Source organism: Malaclemys terrapin, chromosome 1 (genome assembly GCF_027887155.1).
Source record: "Malaclemys terrapin pileata isolate rMalTer1 chromosome 1, rMalTer1.hap1, whole genome shotgun sequence".
Classification (NCBI taxonomy): Eukaryota; Metazoa; Chordata; order Testudines; family Emydidae; genus Malaclemys; species Malaclemys terrapin.
In genome coordinates, this window is record NC_071505.1 from 297,682,387 (window position 1) to 297,701,926 (window position 19,540).

Below are 19,540 nucleotides of genomic sequence, written 5' to 3' on the forward strand. Positions count from 1 at the left end.
ATGGATCTTCATTTTAAAAGGGCCTTTTGGATGCAAATAGTTCTCTGTGGATGGGAGAGGCACATTCAGGTGATCAGTGATAGTAGATTGAAGTTAAGGATCTCATTTAGGCTTCACTGAGCTAGTCTTTGGTGCAAAGATGTAAAAGGATGCATTGCTCCAGGACTGTTTTTGCACATTATGGGTTTGATTAGAAATAATAAGGATCCACTTTGGTTGGTGGTATGTAATTTGATACTTTCTACAGAACTGCAGGATTTCAATAGCAGAATATTATGAGGATAAGGAACACATGCCAGAAAATTAAAAGGACACCCCAGAGTTTGCTTTATTAAGATGTCAGGAATTGCTAAACATTATTATTTATTTAGACTGTGTTAGCATCCATAATGTGCTAAGTGCTTTCTAAACCCGAATGAAGACACCGTTGCTTGCAGATTATGTTCCCAAGATGAATTTGCCTGCATTTTTAAAAAAATGGTTGCTGCCCATTTCTAATCTCTCTAGGTTCTTCTCAAAAGGAAAGCATCATAAAATTTCCAAAACAATTGCACTGCAACATGAGAAGCCTGGGTTCAAGGAAAACCTAGGGGGTTAGATTTCCTTAAGCTGACAGACAAAAGGAACAAGCTCACATGCATGCATGTCAGGTGGAACAGAAGAGGGAAGTTGAGAAATTACTACTCAAAGTACAAATAGTCTACCATTTGACAAAGTCAGAATGGCCTTGATTGCCAAGTGAGCCATTTGCCCATTCTTCTGATTTAGTTACATCATTGAGAACAAATGCAGTATTGTCATCCCTAAGTGTTCAAAAATCACAAGGCAGCCCCCCAAAATCATGATGTTGGGTTAAAAAGCAAAAGATCTGAATATATATTATAAGCTGGTGTTTTCAAGATTTTCTTTGCAGCTACAAGAGCTAGAATCATACTTCTATTAAAATGAGCTGAGATCTCACATATTCACGTGACTCCAGGAGATGGAGCTTTAAGAAAACCCCCCCACAAAATATCATGAAACGCAGTAAAATCATGAGACTTGACAACTTTGCAGTTGGTTTTCAAAATATTGTTTGGACTGGGAGAAAACAAAACAAATTTATTCTGCAGAAAAACAGCCACTGAATTTATGATTTCTGTAAATCAAAGGCCTGAGGTCATTACATTTATACATTTTCTACTCAAATAATTCTATGGTATTAACACATCTTTGCATATCATGGCATTTTTCTTTCATATTAATCCACACAAGGCTGGACACTTTTTCCATTGAAGACAGTCAGTTCTGCTACTGACTTCAGTGGAAGTTGAATCAGGTTCAGGCCATTTAACTACATTCTGTACCTTTTCAAACCAACTGACATACTTTTTAATGAAGAAAAAAAAAGGCCATATCTATTTATTATGAAGAGGGCACCAGCTAGGTATTTTACACATAACTGACTTTCTTCACTCTTAAAGTGGGGGATTGGATTCACACCCAGATTTCAGAACCCTAGCTTTGACCTATGAGATCAAAAGAGCCTAAACCAACTTTTTTTTTACTTCATTACAGCACTGCAGGAAAAGCATGATAGCAGTTCTTAGATATACCAGTGTCATCATAAATTGAAAGGTAAACATATTCCTCTAATAGATTAAATGATCACAAGCAATATAATTTCTTATATGTAAAAGCCTAGGATCATCATAACACAAGTTATACAAACCACTTGATTTCATAAAATCTAGACACTTGGAGCCAAATTCATACCTGCTTAAGCAACAGCATCAACAGAAGTTGGTGACTTTGTCCCAGTTCAAACCAGGTCTGAATTTTGGCTTCAGTTCTTGAAAAACATGAGAGTTGGAGTCTCTTCCTGTCCCCAAACTAAAAACTAAGGAATCTGTCTTATAAACTTGTAACAACAAAAGTAAGAGCAGCAACCTTATTTCCCAAACTAAGAGTGTGCCCAGTTCTGATCTGACACCAGTTTTACAACAGAATAAGATCCTTGCAGTTCTACTGAACTCAATGAAGATCAATATCTGTACTTCTATACACCCAAGGCTCCCCAAGACATTAAAAAAGAATGTTTTGGATCCAGCATGCTCCAAGCTCAGTGTATCTGTCATGGAAAAATTACTGTTAATTAAAACATCACTGATTTTTAATCCTGTAGCTATTGGGCCTAACATTTATGGCTGTATATTATCTGGACTTGGTACTTTGGCACTCCTAAAGCAGACAATCTGTTGATAATTGTTTCTATTATCTACACACTAACACTGCAGGAACTCTGTGGATTTGAACCGGAACCCACAAGATTTATAACATTATTATAGGGAAAAGATACCATTTTTTGGTCAAAGTGTAAGTACAAAAAGAACAATTGCCTTCTATATAAATTCTATATTTCTCATGCAATAAAAAAATATAAACAGTCAATATGTTCAACAACCAACTCTGATGTGCCACATTTATAAATAACAAAATAATATAGAATAAATGGAAAAGGGGAAGTTGATAGAATATAAACCAGATGTTAGGAATTGTAGAAAACTGATAAAGGAAGCCAAGGGACACAAGGCAAAAGTCTGTGGCTGAAGAGATAAAGACAATAAGAAGGAGTTTTTAAATATATTAAGAACAAAAAGAATCCTGACAATGATATTGATGAATTACTAGATGGAAATGGTAGAATTATCAATAATAATGCAAAAAACTCAGAAGTGTTCAATAAATACATCTGTTCTGTATCTAGGGGAAAAACAACTGATATAGTTTCATCATATGGTGATAATACTCTTTCCATTCCACTAGTATCTCTAGAGGATATTAAGAAGAAGCCACTAAAGTTAGACATTTTAAAATCAGCAGGTCCAGATAATTTGCATCCAAGATCTGAGTAGCTAGCTGGACCATTAACATAGATTTTCAATAAGTCTTGGAGCACTGGGGCAATTCCAGAAAACTGGAAAAAAGCTAATATTGTGACAATTTTTTAAGAGCGTAAATGGGATGACCTGGGTAATAATAGGCCTGTCAGCCTGACATTGATCCCAGGCAAGATAATGGAGTGGCTGACATGAGCTTCTTTTAATAAAGAATTAAAGGAGGGAAATATAATTAATTCCAGCTCACAGGGGTTTATGAAAAATAGATCTTGTCAAACAAACCTGAAATCTTTTTTTGATGAAATTACAAGTTTGGTTGATAAAGAACATAATAGACTTCTGCAAGGCATTCGACTTCATACTGCATGACATTTTGATTAAAAACTAGAAGTACACCTCTACCCCAATATAACGCTGTCCTCGGGAGCCAAAAAATCTTACCGCGTTATAGGTGAAACTGCGTTATATCTAACTTGCTTTGATCCGCCGGAGTGGGCAGTTCCCCCCCCCCCCCCCCCGGAGCGCTGCTTTACCGCGTTGTATCCGAATTCGTGTTGTTTTGGGTCGCGTTAGATCGAGGTAGAGGTGTATATACAGTTAATATGGCACATATTAAATGGATTAAAAACAGGATCACTGACAGGTCTCAAAATGTAATTGTAAATAGGAATCAACATCAAGCAGGTGCGATTCCAGTGGGGTTTCTCAGTGATCTGTTCTTGGCCAGATGCTATTTAACTCTTATTCCAGGTCATTGATAGAATATTGTGTCATCAATAATAAAGTTTGCAGACAACACTGATATTGGGGGAGAGGGGACTAATGAAGAGGGCAGATCACTGATTCAAAATAATCTGGTTTACTTGGTAAATTGGGTAAAAGCAAACAATATACATTTTAATATGGCTAAATGTGTACATGTAGGAACAAAGAGCATAGGCCATACTGACGGGATAGGGGACGCTATCCTCTGCTACTCCCAAATCTTTTTCACAGTCCCAGCTTTCCAGAATAATTAGCTCAACATGAACTCCCAGTGTGTCACTGTGGCCAAAAGGGGTAATGCGATACCTGGATGCATAAGCAGAGGAATCTCAAGTAGGAGTAGAAAGGTTATTTTACCTCTGTATTTGGCACTGTTACAACTATTGCTGGAATACTGGATTCCGTTCTGGTACCCACAATTCAAGAAGGATGTTAATAAATTGAAGAGGGCTCAAAAAAGAGCCATGAGAACAATTAGAGAATTAGACAACGTGCCTTATACACTTAAGGAGATCAATCTATGTGTATTAAAGAAAAAGTTAAGGGGTGGCTTGGTTACAGTCTGTGAGTCTGTACATGAGGAACCAATATTTAATAATAGTCTCTTCCATCTAGCAGAGAAAGGTATAACATGATCCAATGGCTGGAAGTTGAAGCTAGATAAATTCAGACTGGAAATAAGGCGTATGTTTTTAAGGGTGAGAGTAATTAACCACTGAAACAATTAACCAAGGATCAGGGTGGATTTTTAAATAAAGACTGGATGTTTTCTAAAAGCTATGCTCTAGGAATTATTCTGGGGAAGTTCTTTGGCCTGTGTTATACAGGAGGTCAGACTACATGATCACAATGATCAGTTCTGGTCTTGGAATCTATGAAGCCAGAGCAGGCACCTGGCAGAACCCACTCTAGATAGGATCACTACATGACTTGCGCTATCATCTCCCCATTTTCAGTGCTCTTAACTTTCTGAAAGTTTCACCTCTGTGCTAAAGTTTTTCATGTTTGTCCTTTGATCAAAGCTGACTTTTTCTAGAAAGTCTGAGCAAAAGCAGTATATAAGGTGAACAGAATGGAATAGCTCACTAATGTTTTCTCAATTTTAAGTAATTTTTTATTTAAATATAATTTGAAATTAATAAATTTTACCATTTAAATCACTCCTGGGTGGCTCATCTTAACAGACATGTAAGCCCTTTCATTGCTGTGAAATACATAGCTAAATAGGTTCACATTTAAAAACTCAGTCTGGTGCATAGGTGGTAACTTCTGCTACCTACACTGCTGTCATTTAGCAATTTCAACCTTTTTTTCTAAATTGTTCTGTGAATTTCAGAGGGATTTTTAGTATAACTGTGAGGCTGGTGGACCAGGTTCCAGCTCTGGCCAAGGCTTTAGACCTCAGCCAATCCCTGACAAATGTATTGCTGGAAACCAGTTTGATTCACTTTGCGTGTTAGTAAGATTAAGATAGGTATTGGGCTTATAACAGTGTGTTTAGTGTTCAGACTTTATGAAATGCCTGTAAGTTACTGCATGCATTGATCTCACTTATAATATCTTTATCACATGGTTCAAGGTAATATTTAAGTTTTTGCTTTGTAACTATAAAAAATGTTTGCTCTGAAACTGAACCCAGTCAGGAGGGATTGTCTCCTGCCCATCCCAAAGGCCTATCAAGACTAAATGGACCATCATGGGACATCACAATTCAAAGACTTTGTTAATTGCCCCTTACTCCCATGAAGAGGCTATGTGCAAAAAGGCTCATCCCATCAGCTTGAATTCTGGAAGAACAAAATAAAAGTAGCTGTCTGTCACGGAGTATTGGGGGACTCGGGGCCCTGCACCCCCGGCTTCCTGCGATTCACCATGACTCTCAGCCAGCCAGTAAAGCAGAAGGTTTATTTGGATGACAGGAATACAGTCCAAGACAGGTCTTGCAGGCACAGACAACAGGGACCCCCTCAGTTTGGTCCATCTTGGGGTCCCAGCCCCCCTTGGGAGGTCAGAGCCATCTCTGCCCCCCAGCCATCTCTCCAGCCTGCTTCCCACACTCTGGCTTCAGCGACCCCTCCCACAGCCTTTGTTCAGTTTCCCGGGCTAAGGAGTCACCTGGCCTTCAACCCCTCCCTGGGTTCTCGTGTTACACACTTAGGTATGCGCCCTCGGGCTGTCTCCCATTCCCCAATGCAGACTATTCAGCCACACTTCCCTGTCAGCATTCACAGACCACAGTGAGAACAGGCCCAGTTCGTCACATCTCTCCCCCCTTCGAGACCAAACTGAGCAGGATCACTTTAGCCAGTGACCTGGGGAAGTTCGAACCTACCCCCGTTCCCATGGATGCCCCTGCATCTCTCCCATTCCTTGGTGAGAATTACACCAGGCCCCTTCAGTTTCACGCCCCCCCCTTAGGTCGGGGTGCTTGATGGCACTCGCAGTTCGCATGTGGGAAGGTTTATGCGGCCTGTGCCCTTTTCCCACCCCCATACCTCTGGGGCTCCGACTGGGCTGTGGTCTTCTCCCAGCGCTCCAGTCTGGAGGTCTGTGCTTTGGGCTCTCTTGGTTTAGAGCCGCCCTTTTAACCTTGGCCACCCTCTGGAAAGGATCCTTTATGCTGGGCAAGGGTCCTAAAGCTGTTTTCCCCTTGTCCCAGGCCTTCCTCCCCCTCTGACAGGGGTCACAGGATCCGCAGTACTGTCGGACAGTAACAAAGACCCCAGGCCAGTAAAAGCTCCGTAGCAGCCTCTGCTGGGTACGCCAGGTTCCCTGGTGCCCTGAGAGGGGAATATCATGGGCCCGGCACAGCAGCTGGCGGCGATACTTCTGGGGTACCACCAGCTGCCTCCTGATCCCCCCTGACTCCATTTCCCCTGGGGGAGCCCATTCTCGGTACAGGAACCCCTTCTCTCACAGGAACCTTTTCCGGCCACCTCGTCCCATGGTCTGTACCGCATTGAGGTCGGCTAGGTCCCTTATCTTCCGCAAGGAGGGGTCTCTCTGTAACTCGGCCTGGAACTCAGCAGCTGGGACAGGGATGGCCACCTGCTCTTCCTCGCCCGCTGGGCCTGAAGCTGCAGCCTCCCTGAGCCGTGTCCCTGGGCGTTCCCTCCCCACCAGGTTAGGGTCCTGCGCCTCAGGCAAGGCACCCCCCCCCCAAGGCCAGGGCGCAGTGCCCCTCGCCGGCTCTGACTGCGGGTCACAACCAGTGCCTTTTGGGGGTTGCTTGGCCAGTTCTCCAGGTCCCCCCCCCATCAATACCTCAGTGGGCAAATACGGGTGTACCCCCACATCCTTGGGGCCCTCCTTGGCCCCCCACTTCAGGTGTACCCTTGCCACGGGTACTTTGACTGGTGTTCCGCCCACCCCCGTCAGGGTCAGGTAGGTGTTGGGCACCACCTGATCTGGGGCCACCACCTCGGGCCGGGCCAGCGTCACCTCTGCGCCCGTATCCCAGTATCCATTGACCTTCCTCCCATCCACCTCCAGGGGAACAAGGTACTCTCTCCGGAGGGACAGCCCCGCGCCTACCATATAAACCAAAAACCCTGAGTCTGGAGCATCCAGCCCCCTAGAGGAGCTGGCCTGGAGCTCTCCTCCCTCCTTAGCAGGTGGTACTCTGCCAGCCCCTCTTCCCTGGGAATGCTGCCTTTCGCCGGGCTGGGTCTCTACCCAGTTAACCCTCTGTGGGTTTGGTCTGCTCAGTCTGTCCCTGAGCCTAGGGCACTGGGCCCGTATGTGGCCCTTTTGGCCACAGTGGTAGCAGCCCATGTCCCATGGGTCCCCTTGAGTAGGTCGGATGGTCCTGATGCCGGATGCTCCCCTCTGATGGGTTTTTTCTGTATTTTCCCATGGGGAGGTCCCATGGTGACTCTCTCTCTGCGTTGTGGTGGGACTGTTCCTTTGGGACTCCTCCCTTTTGTCTCCTGACCGGCTCTTTACAAACTCATCGGCCAGCTGCCCGGCGTGTCGCGGGGTCTCTGGCTTTCTGTCCACCAACCACAGCCTCAGGTCGGATGGGCACCGCTCATACAGTTGCTCCAGTACCAGCAGTTTAATCAGGTCCTCCTTCGTCTGGGCCCCACCAGCCCACTTGCTGGCATATCTCTCCATGCGGGCGGCTAGTTGCAGATATGAGATCTCAGGGGCTTTATCTTGACTCCAGAACCTTTCCCGGTACATTTCAGGAGTCAGCCCAAACTCACGTAGCAGGGCCTTTTTGAATAGTTCGTAGTCCCCTTTCTCTGCCTCTCCCAGTTGGCGGTACAATGCCACGGATTTGGGGTCCAGTAAGGGGGTAAGGACCTGGAGTCTGTCCGCGGGATCAACCCGGTGCAGCTCGCAGGCCGTCTCAAAGGCCTCCAGGAAGTCATCCATGTCCTCCCCCTCCTTGTATGGGGCCATGATGCACTTATCAAAGCTCCGTGCAGTCCTGGGTCCCCCCTCACTCACCGCAACCGGGGGTTCGCTGCCCTTCAATCTCGCCAGTTCCAGGTCATGCTGACGCTGTCTCTCATTCTCCTCCCGTTCATGCTGTCTCTGTCTCTCTTCACGCTGATGCTGTCTCTCTTTCTCCTCCCGTTCACGCTGATGCTGTCTCTCTTTCTCCTCCCGTTCATGCTGACGCTGTCTCTCTTCATGCTGTCTCTGTTGTTCACGATCCTCCAGCTCTCTCAGTTTTAGCTCTTTCTCCCATTCCAGCCAATTCCGCTCCCCGGATGCCGAACGTCGCCGGGAGGATCCTCTGCTGGCCGGCGAGCTTCGCCGGGGGGACCCCCTGCCGGCCGGGGGGGTCACGGCGCCTTCGGTATTTGCTGGGCTCCTCCCCACCCTTCCCCTAGGCATAGGAAGGAGGGGTCTCGGGAAGCCCTCAGCAGCCGGCTGACCACTCCCAGCTGGGACAGACACTGGTGCCTGCGCTGCATTTGCCAGGCTGCTTCCCTGAGACACAGGGATCAGTTCATTCGCGCGATCTTCCGCCTCCAGCCGGGCAATGAGCTGTTCTTTGGTGAGCCTCCCAATGCGCAGCCGCCTCTGCTTGCACAGCTCCACCAGGTCGCTCTTAAGCCGCTTGGCATACATCTTCCTGCTGGCTACTCACCGGCCTGTGTGCTCACAGCTCCCCACAGTTCCCAGGGGGCCCCCTAGTGTGCCAGCCCTTCTCGAGGTCACCACCTCTCTGCCAGGGTCGAGCTGCAGACTCCTCCGCCCCTGGGACCACTCGCTGCGATCCCCTCGGGGGACCCTGTTACTGCAAAAGTCCTTCTCGCTGGTCACACACTCCCAGGGGTAATAACCGTCTCTCTCTCACTCTTCAGCGCGCCTGGTCCCCGTCAATCCCCCTTCGTTTTACTGCTCCCCAGTCACTTACTGCAGGAAGCGCCGTCCACGGGGTGCAGTAGATCCCGCCGCTGCCACCAGTTGTCACGGAGTATTGGGGGACTCGGGGCCCTGCACCCCCGGCTTCCTGCGATTCACCATGACTCTCAGCCAGCCAGTAAAGCAGAAGGTTTATTTGGATGACAGGAATACAGTCCAAGACAGGTCTTGCAGGCACAGACAACAGGGACCCCCTCAGTTTGGTCCATCTTGGGGTCCCAGCCCCCCTTGGGAGGTCAGAGCCATCTCTGCCCCCCAGCCATCTCTCCAGCCTGCTTCCCACACTCTGGCTTCAGCGACCCCTCCCACAGCCTTTGTTCAGTTTCCCGGGCTAAGGAGTCACCTGGCCTTCAACCCCTCCCTGGGTTCTCGTGTTACACACTTAGGTATGCGCCCTCGGGCTGTCTCCCATTCCCCAATGCAGACTATTCAGCCACACTTCCCTGTCAGCATTCACAGACCACAGTGAGAACAGGCCCAGTTCGTCACACTGTCAAAAAAAATTTTCATCTCTTTTGCTGTTTGGACTCTCACAGCTATGAAACAGAAGCAGAGATCACCTGGGATAGCCCTAAATGACATTCAGAGCTGGCAGATTACTACATCTGTCACCTTTTGGAACCATAGAATGTAACTCATTTGTGTATATATTCTTGCCTGCTTTAACCTTGCAATAACTCTCCCATTGCTTTTCTTGGTTAATAAATCCTTAGTTAGTTTACTGTAGGATTGGCTACAAGTTTTGTGTTTGGTGTGAGATATAATGTATAAGTTGACCTGAGGCAAGTGACTGGTCTCTTGGGATTGGGAACAACCAAATGTTTGGTGTATAACCACCATCGCTGGATCCAGCTTGCCTGGGTGGCAAGAAAGATAGATTGGAATGCCCAAGTGGACTATCTGTGATGCCATAGTAAGACTGTTTTAGTGTGTTAGGAGTTCACATTTGTTACTGGGTTGGTGACACTTAGTTATGGAACACAGCCAGTTCGGGATCTCTGCCCTGCTTCTTGACAGTCTGCCCTGAGTCGAGAGCCACTCCAGAGAGCATGACAATTTGTGTGTTGTCTTGTTTTGAATAGGTAAATGAAATATAGGGTGTGACACTGCACCCCATAATCTGCATAGTGATATTATTTTATGATTATGATAATTATGATGCATTTTGTACAAGATGAGTTCTATAAGGTGTCATTGGAAAAGCTATGATTTACTGACTATTATCCTATTTGCATGCTTGTATCATTTTTGTATCTGAAGTTATGGATATTGATTATGTATCTGTATTTCACATGTAGTCACACCTGGGTGACACCGACTAGGCAAGATGCTGCCAGTCTAAACAGCTGGTTGTGAAGGTCCATTCAGGGCCATTAAGGTAAACAATAGGCCTTAGGAGAAGCCTATCTCCCCTTGGTGAGCCTTCCTGAGAATGCTCCAGACAGCCTGTAAATAATGGCTGCTATGAGACTGCAAGGGCATGTGACCAGCCCACATGACTCTGGACTCCATTTTGGGTACCAGTGTTTTTCCACAAGCTGGTCTGGGAACTGAGTTGGGAACAAAGTGTTCCCGTCCTGTGCTAAAGCTATATAAGGCCGGGCGTGACATCGGTTGTTCTTCACTCCCTCACAACTCAACACCTGAGAGAAGCGCCGAAAGAAAAAACTTGTAACGGGGGAGGGGATCCCAAGCTGCAAAGAAAATACAGCTTGTGCCTTAAGAAGCTACAAGCCTGCTTGTATCGTTAGACAGGGTGAGAATTTGCTAATTCATATCTTATCTTTCTAGTGTTTTAGGCTTAGATTGCGGTTTTGTTCATTTACTAGGTAATCTGCTTTAATCTGTTTGCTATCACTTATAATCACTTAAAATCTATCTTTTGAAGTTAATAAACTTGTTTATATTTTAACCTAAACCAGTGTACCTTTAAGTTAAGTGTCTGGGGGGAAATCTCAGCTTAGTTACCCCAAGTGTGCATATTCCTCTTCATACTGAGGGAGAGGCGGACATACTAATGAGCTTACAGATCCCTGTGCAGTGCAAAACAATATAATTTTGGATTTATACTCCAGAGGAGGGTGCGATCCTGGAGAGGTGGGAAACTGGCTGGCGTCTGCTGTTGGCACTCTGGTAGCCCAGTTTGAGTGTGTGGTGCCACCAACTGTCATGTTGGGTGATAACAGGGCCTGGGTGAGGCTGGCTGCATCTCCAACCAAGGAAAGCAGTGTGAACAGGGCCAGTCTAACTGAGTGGTTAGAGGGGCACAGCAGTTTCTCATGGGCTTCCAGACAGCATCCTTGGGGTGATAATCCATCACAAAGGGTTATTTTTTATTTTAATTAAACGGGATGTCTGGTTCAGCAGATTATTAAATTAAAGGGGTGAGTAGTAATGGCTCTACCAATAGCTGGTACCAATAATGGCTCTTGTGAAGCCCAGCCTAATTTTAATGAAATTTACCCTGTGCAGATTGCCAGCATAAAGCCTATGCTTCATGTGGGGCTTAAGTGGGGCAGAAGTCTTGTGCTGGCCCTCTGCATAGGGGTAATTTCACCCTTAAGGCGCACCTGATGGGAGCCACCCACATTCACTATGTAGCAATATGAGCCAGACATGCACACATAACACAGCCTACCTTCACTACACAAGTTGGTAAGGAATTTGCTATACATTTTTAGTGTTAGACTCAAGACCCCAGTTTCTTAGTTCTATAACCAATGCCTAATCCCAGTCAAGTTATGGAATCTCTACATAAATCCCAATGTAATAAAATCTATTTTAGTTATATACAGCACAGATATCTTTGTTTCAAAAGACAGCCATAACACCACCTTGCATTTGCATTGTGAACGCTTTTTCTAAAATATAACAAGCCAATATGTTGAACAATCCAGCAGAACTAGATGCATGTAAAAGCAAGATCAAGACAAATTTATTTTATCTCTTCCTTCTTGCTATCTTATGCTGCCAACTACTGGAAATAAACTCTGCTGCTATTAACTTCTCTTGTTACATGCATAATGTGATTTTTCCAAATTCTGTTCTATATAGGTTCTTAACATGTTCATTGCCATTGTATCTCAGCACTTCCAGCAGTGCATTAAGTGATGTGACTCACATCTGTCTCTAGCATGGGCCAAATCATCCTCTCTATCTCCATGGATGGAAAAGAAGAAAAACTTCACAGAAACTCATTCTATCTATGCATCTGTTTTAGGGTTTTATTACCACAGTATCTGAGCACCTTGCACATAAAGTCAATAGCAGTTGCAATGTCATAGTGACCTACAGCGATACTGGACCAAACACCCCCAGTCCCATCCAATCTCAGAAGGTAAACCGTCCTGGGCCTGGCTAGTACTTGGATGGGTGACCGCCTGGGAATCCCAGGTGCTGTAGGCACTGAGTTAGTTGGGGTTGGTCCTGCTTTGAGCAGGGGGTTGGACTAGATGACCTCCTGACGTCTCGTCCAACTCTAACGTTCTATAATTCTATGAGGGGATTTCATGGAGTCTCTGGCATATCTTCCTTTTCAGGGTAAAGTTCTGCTTAGGGCAAGGTGTTTGCTTTTGATGTTTAACTCCTTTTCTTTTCTGTAGAGGTTTATTGAGGAAAAGTGGGTGTTAGTGTTGTGAGTGTCATTCTTATGACTGGAAAGCCTCCCAATCTGAATTATGCAACCTACCCACTGAGGTGGGTCAGGGACAGCCCATGGCAGTGTTGCTCTGAAAGGGAGCATAGGCCAGAAGACAGAGTTACCGAGCCTCCCTGAGGATGGCTCTTGCTTTGGCAAATTTCTCCCCCCCGTGCTCTCTCTTGATCTATGGTTCAAATCCACTGCCAATTCTGCCAGAGCAGCTCGTAGAAGCAGGGAGCCCTCTGATGGAACAGTGCAAAGGACACTGCAGAAGTGCAAGTGTACAGAGTTTATAGTCCCTATAAGAATAATCCACATGAGAACAATTGGGCCATATGACATTTGCTGTTTAAGTCGCATACTTGTGACGCAGGAGCCCCGCAGATGCCAACTGGCTGAGGGCACACCGTACCATAACTCATCAGGTTTTACATACGCCTGGCCACAGCTCACTGTTGTCATAAACTGTATCTAAAAGATGTCACATAAGGTGTCATATGCAAACTGGTAATACACGGGTCATTAATATTATTGTGTGATGTGATGTATGCAATGGAGCTAAGACTTATCACACATCTGCCCACCTTTATTCGAATGAAGCTCCTTCTGATCTGACAGCTCAGGCATTGTTAGTTTTGTCCAGAACAATTTACAAACTTGGAACCTAATTCTGTAAACCCTTAATCATTTGATCAATCCCATTGAAGACAATGAGGCTATTTGCATGACTATGGACCACTTTTGTGGACTGGTAAGAGTTTCAGGAGGCTGTTCCTATAAAGGAAGTTGAATCCCCCATTGAAATGCAGTGTTTGGGTACAATACCATAAAGCAGTTTAGGATACAGTTCTACTTAAAAATTGTCTTTAAATAAGTCAGACATATGCTGAAATGGCTCCTCACTCAACTCCCATATTCTGCATAATCAGACTGAATACTACATATTTGGGTGGAAAGTGAGTAGTTAAGCATGTTGATGCTTGCATATACAAAGGGGGGGGGTGTTGGAGGGGACGGGGAGAGCGTGGGGGCCCCAGGCTGGGGCATGGAGGAGTCACATGGGAAGGTCACGTGCCCCTCCGTTGTGTCCCTCCCATGAGTGCAGTACCGGCAAGAAATTGCACCACTGCTTACACCATTCCAAAAAGAGCCATGCACCCCACCTCCGCAGTCAGCAGTGACTCTCAGCCAGCATTGAAAAACAGAAGGGTTTATTAGTCAATGGGAACATGGTGTAGAACAGATCTTGTTAGCATAGAAAGCAGGAAGTTACAGCAAAGTCCATCTTGGAGAGGGGGGATCCAGAGCCCAGAGGTCTCTCCCCGAGTCCCAAACCAGCAGACTAACTCCTTCTACTCCTGGGGGGATTCTGCAGCAAAAAATGCAAAATTCTGCATTTTTCTTTTTGTCAAACTAATGCAATATAATCACACCCATTTCAATCGTTTTGGTAATTTATTTAAACTACAATACAGAAAAAAGTCACAATAACTATTCAGCATTTCCCAAACACATGAAAGTTAAGTGAAAAACACCTGGTAACTAATACTCTGCATTCCACTTACAATCCTGGATTTTCATTTAAATTTACATTACAGAACACCAAACGGAGGCGTGGGGGGGGGGAGTTGAATGTCATTTTAAATTGCTCAGACTTTCACACATGAAAGTCATACAGTTTTGCTAATCATTGTCCTGGACCTGGCTGGATATTCTGGGAAGTGCTTGGTTCTGATTGTCCTGACATTTTATTGGCTGCTTGGTAAATGTTTTATTTGCCCTCAAAGTCTTTTTTTTTTTTTAAACAGGTCAGTAAAATAAATCCTGAGCTGTAATCTAACCCCATTGTGCCACTTTGACACAGGAAAAAAAAGTGAGAAATCACAGAGATCTTCCTAGCTGAGGATTCCCTTACTGTTTTTTATAATCAGACTCCTTTACATCACTCTGGCAATGTAGGAGCCTTAAAACTTTCATCGGTTTTAATGCTCCTGGGGGAATTGACTGAGAATGGGAACAGTTAACTAACAATAGGAACAACAGGCAGGCTGCTACATTTCTGCCTCAGAGAATGAGATCAATTAACCATCAACAGTAACTTTAACAACTTTACTACACAGTCAGGGTGCTACATTTGTGCCTCAGAGAATGAGATCAATTAACTCAGGCAGGCTGCTTCATCTGTGCCTCTAGCCTACCTCGTGCATAATAAAAAGCCCTATCCTTACACGCCAGGGAGCTGCAGTCGCAAAGGGGGACAGATTTCTCTCTCTCTCTCGCTCACTTTTTGGCACGCACGTACACCCAGCCCTGCCCCCCCACCCCCGACAGTGATCACACAGGTATGCACGCCCAGGCCGCACCCCTGTCTCTAAGGCTGCTCCAGGCACACCAGAACAGACAAGCTGCCTGGGCTTCTGGGGAAGAGGCGCATATCCCCCAGCAGATTTTTTTTTTGCGTTTTTCTGCATAGGGGGCACAGAAAAATGCAGGCCATATGAATTCTGCGCCCCCGCATAGGCGCAGAATCCCTCCAGGAGTATCCTTCCAACAGCCCAGCCTCAGTCACACTCAGCAGCCCCACTGCCATGCTTTGGCTCTTTCCTAGGCAAGCAGGTCACCTGGTCTCTTTGTTCTCCAACCCCTTCGGCTGGCTCCTTGCAGAGGACAGGCTCCGGCCATCAGTTGCCAGTATACAGAGAGTTGGCCATTCTCTGTGTCCAGGCAGCCAGTTGGCAGTCACCCATGCCCTCTAGAGGTCTCTGCAATGATCACATACCCTTATTCTACCACCTAGATATCTGAGTAATACATAGGGGAAACTGAGGCACTCACAGTATTCAGAGAAAGCATTAAGAACATTCCCACTTCATCACATATGTACAAGTGATGTATAAAGAATTATGGATGTGTGCTGGAAATACGTTCCTAAAATGTGTTTGGCAGGCAGTGCCTAACTCCATCTTGTCCTAGACAAAGGAATGTTGTTTTGCAGGCTTGACTGCATCTCCACTATAAATTAAGCAAGGTGAGACAAAGGCAATGAAAAGCACATTAACAAGAAAAGTACAACAAAGCCATTAGGCAAGCAAGTGAGGGAAGATAGCCGTTTAATATTGATGGAGACTACCCTCAGGAAGCCTTCCTGCCTCTTGAAACTTAGTTTTGTTTTATTACAGAAAACACCTCAGTGCTGAAGGATAAAACCTCAACCAAACTAACAGGCTGGCATGTGTTCTGTCTCTCTGGAGACAGCAAACTTGATAACTTCTGTGAGGGTCCATTGAGAGAGACTGGACACAGCAGAAAAACCTCTTTGGGGAATTTGGGAACTGGGGTTCACTGACCTGCAAGGCAAGGTTTGGACTGGCAGAGTCCTGAGGAGTTTGCTAACAAGGGAGACAACCTGGTGTGGTAGAGCAATGACTCATAGCTAAGGCTATGATTTTGGCACAGGTATTTTTATTAAAAGTCACAGACAGGATGCAGACAATAAACAATAAACCATGGATTTATTGAAGCCTGAGCCCCGTCACTGTGGAGATGAATTACTGGAATTTTCATTAAGTCACAGAGGTCTCATAAAAATCACGGAATCCATGACCTCTATTACTGACTCATAGCTTAGAAGCAGCAAAGCTCACTCTTGTTGTGGCAGCGTGGTAACACAGCCACAGGTGCCAACTCCGTGGGTGGTCTGGGGCTGGAGCACCCACGAAGAAAAAATGGTGGGTGGTGAGCAGCCACTGGCAGCCCCCATATCAGCTACCCTCCACCCTCCCCCAGTGCCTCCTGCCTGTCAGCAGGCCCAGTGGATCAGCGCCTCCCCCTTCCTCCCTGCACCTCCCACCCGCCACAACTAGCTGTTTCGCAGTGTGCAGGAGGCTGGAAGAGAGGGGGGAGGAGCGAGGACACGGTGTGGTCGGGGGAGGAACTGGATGGGAAGAAGAAGGGCGGGGGTTGAGCGGGGACAGGAAGAGGAGGGGTGTGGGTGGGGCCTTGGGGAAGAGGTGGAGTGGAGTGGGGGTGGAACCTGGGGCAGAGCCAGCGATTGAATACCCCGTGGCACTTTGGAAAGTCGGCGCCTGTGATCGCAGCAGTTCACAGTTCTACATGACCTGAGCAACACATCACAATACTGTATAATATTTTTGTAAATGATTAGTTTCTTCTCTGGGCTAGGAATCATGACAACATATTAATTGAAAATAGACCAAGATAAGGTACAATCTAGTATTAGTGTGTAATAACTATAAACCAACAAAGCTAACTGCTTGCTTAATGTGACTGTTTACTGGTTTAACCTTCTTGGCGTATGTGCAACATGCCTCAGGTGGCATGTGACCAGGATTCATCACCAAATTTGGTCCGCTGGTTGTATATTAGCTTCCTCAGCCTGGGCCAGGTACTGATGGGGAGTACAACATGAATGCTGATCCATGCCCCATTAGCTCCTAATGAGGAGAAATCCTTAGTGAAAAGACTTGGGCTATAATGGAGTCCCAGCTTGTTAGATGCCATATATTTTCATGGCACCACAAATCATCCTGCACATTAATATATTACAATTGGTTCTGTATGTAGGGTTGTAAAAGATGAATGGGAAAAAAAAAAACTTTTCACCATCACTGCTGGTAGAACTGTGTGCAGAAACTGGGTTGCTATGTGTCACATAGCAACTGACAGTATATACTGGGTAGTGCTGAAGTAACAGATAGGGATGAAGAACAGGAGTATTTGTGGCACCTTAGAGACTAACAAATTTATTAGAGCATAAGCTTTCGTGGGCTACAGCCCACTTCTTCGGATGCATATAGAGTGGAACATATATTGAGGAGATATATATGCACACACACAGAGAGCATGAACAGGTGGGAGTTGTCTTACCAACTCTGAGAGGCCAATTAAGTAAGAGAAAAAAACTTTTGAAGTGATAATCAAGATAGCCCAGTACAGACAGTTTGATAAGAAGTGTGAGAATACTTACAAGGGGAGATAGATTCAATGTTTGTAATGGCTCAGCCATTCCCAGTCCTTATTCAATCCTGAGTTGATTGTATCTAGTTTGCATATCAATTCCAGCTCAGCAGTCTCTCCTTGGAGTCTGTTTTTGAAGTTTTTCTGTTGTAAGATAGCCACCCGCAGGTCTGTCATTAAATGGCCAAACAGGTTAAAGTGTTCTCCCACTGTTTTTTGAGTATTATGATTCCTGATGTCAGATTTGTGTCCATTAATTCTTTTGCGTAGAGACTGTCCGGTTTGGCCAATGTACATAGCAGAGGGGCATTGCTGGCACATGATGGCATATATCACATTGGTAGATGTGCAGGTGAACGAGCCCCTGATGGTATGGCTGATGTGATTAGGTCCTATGATGATGTCACTTGAATAGATATGTGGACAGAGTTGGCATCAGGCTTTGTTACAAGGATAGGTTCCTGGGTCAGTGTTTTTGTTCAGTGATGTGTGGTTGCTGGTGAGTATTTGCTTTAGGTTGGGGGGTTGTCTGTAAGCGAGGACAGGTCTATCTCCCAAGATCTGTGAGAGTAAAGGATCATCTTTCAGGATAGGTTGTAGATCTCTGATGATGCGCTGGATAGGTTTTAGTTGGGGGCTGAAGGTGACAGCTAGTGGTCTGTTATTTTCTTTGTTGGGCCTGTCTTGTAGGAGGTGACTTCTGGGTACTCGTCTGGCTCTGTCAATCTGTTTTTTCACTTCAGCAGATGGGTATTGTAGTTTTAAGAATGCTTGATAGAGATCTTGTAGGTGCTTGTCTCTATCTGAGGGATTGGAGCAAATGCGGTTATATCTTAGAACTTGGCTGTAGACAATGGATCGTGTGGTGTGTCCTGGATGGAAGCTGGAGGCATGTAGGTAAGTGTAGCGGTCAGTAGGTTTCCGGTATAAGGTGGTATTTATGTGACCATCACTTATTAGCACAGTAGTGTCCAGGAAATGGACCGCTTGTGTGGATTGATCTAGGCTGAGGTTGATGGTGGGATGGAAATTATTGAAATCACGGTGGAATTCCTCAAGGGCTTCTTTTTCATGGGTCCAGATGATGAAGATGTCATCAATGTAGCGCAAGTAGAGTAGGGGCATTAGGGGACGAGAGCTAAGGAAGCGTTGTTCTAAGTCAGACATAAAAATGTTGGCATACTGTGGGGCCATGCAGGTACCCATAGCAGTGCCGCTGACTTGAAGGTATATCTTGTCCCCAAATGTGAAATAGTTGTGGGTGAGGACAAAGTCACAAAGTTCAGCCACCAGGTTAGCTGTGACATTATCGGGGATACTGTTCCTGATAGCTTGTAGTCCATCTTTGTGTGGAATATTGGTGTAGAGGGCTTCTACGTCCATAGTGGCCAGGATGGTGTTTTCTGGAAGATCACCGATGAATTGTAGTTTCCTCAGGAAGTCAGTGGTGTCTCAAAGATAGCTGGGAGTGCTGGTAGCGTAGGGTCTGAGGAGAGAGTCCACATAACCAGACAAGCCTGATGTTAGGGTGCCAATGCCTGAGATGATGGGGCGTCCAGGATTTCCAGGTTTATGGATCTTGGGTAGCAAATAGAATACCCCTGGTCGGGGTTCTAGGCATGTGTCTGTACAGATTTATTCCTGTGCTTTGTCAGGGAGTTTTTTTAGCAGATGGTGTAGTTTCTTTAGGTAATCCTCAGTGGGATCAGAGGATAATGGCCTGTAGAATGTGGTGTTAGAGAGCTGTCTAGCAGCCTCTTGGTCATATTCCAATTTATTCATGATAGGGATGAATGTATTAGCATAGTTAGTTAACTTCTGCAGAAGCAGCCACTAGTTTTAAGCAAGACAGGTCCATCTACTCATAAAAACAGGCTCCTCGAGGAACATCTTGCAG

The 19,540-nt window shown here is 45.6% G+C and overlaps 1 protein-coding gene and 1 pseudogene across 1 annotated transcript in view; one reads left to right on the forward strand and one right to left on the reverse strand.

Annotated features, from left to right (window-relative positions):
- ATP7B (ATPase copper transporting beta) overlaps positions 1-19,540 on the reverse strand; it is a 92,543-nt gene that overhangs the window by 56,631 nt on the left and 16,372 nt on the right. The gene's annotated exons all lie outside the window — the stretch shown is intronic.
- LOC128830686 (5S ribosomal RNA) lies at positions 12,313-12,431 on the forward strand (annotated as a pseudogene).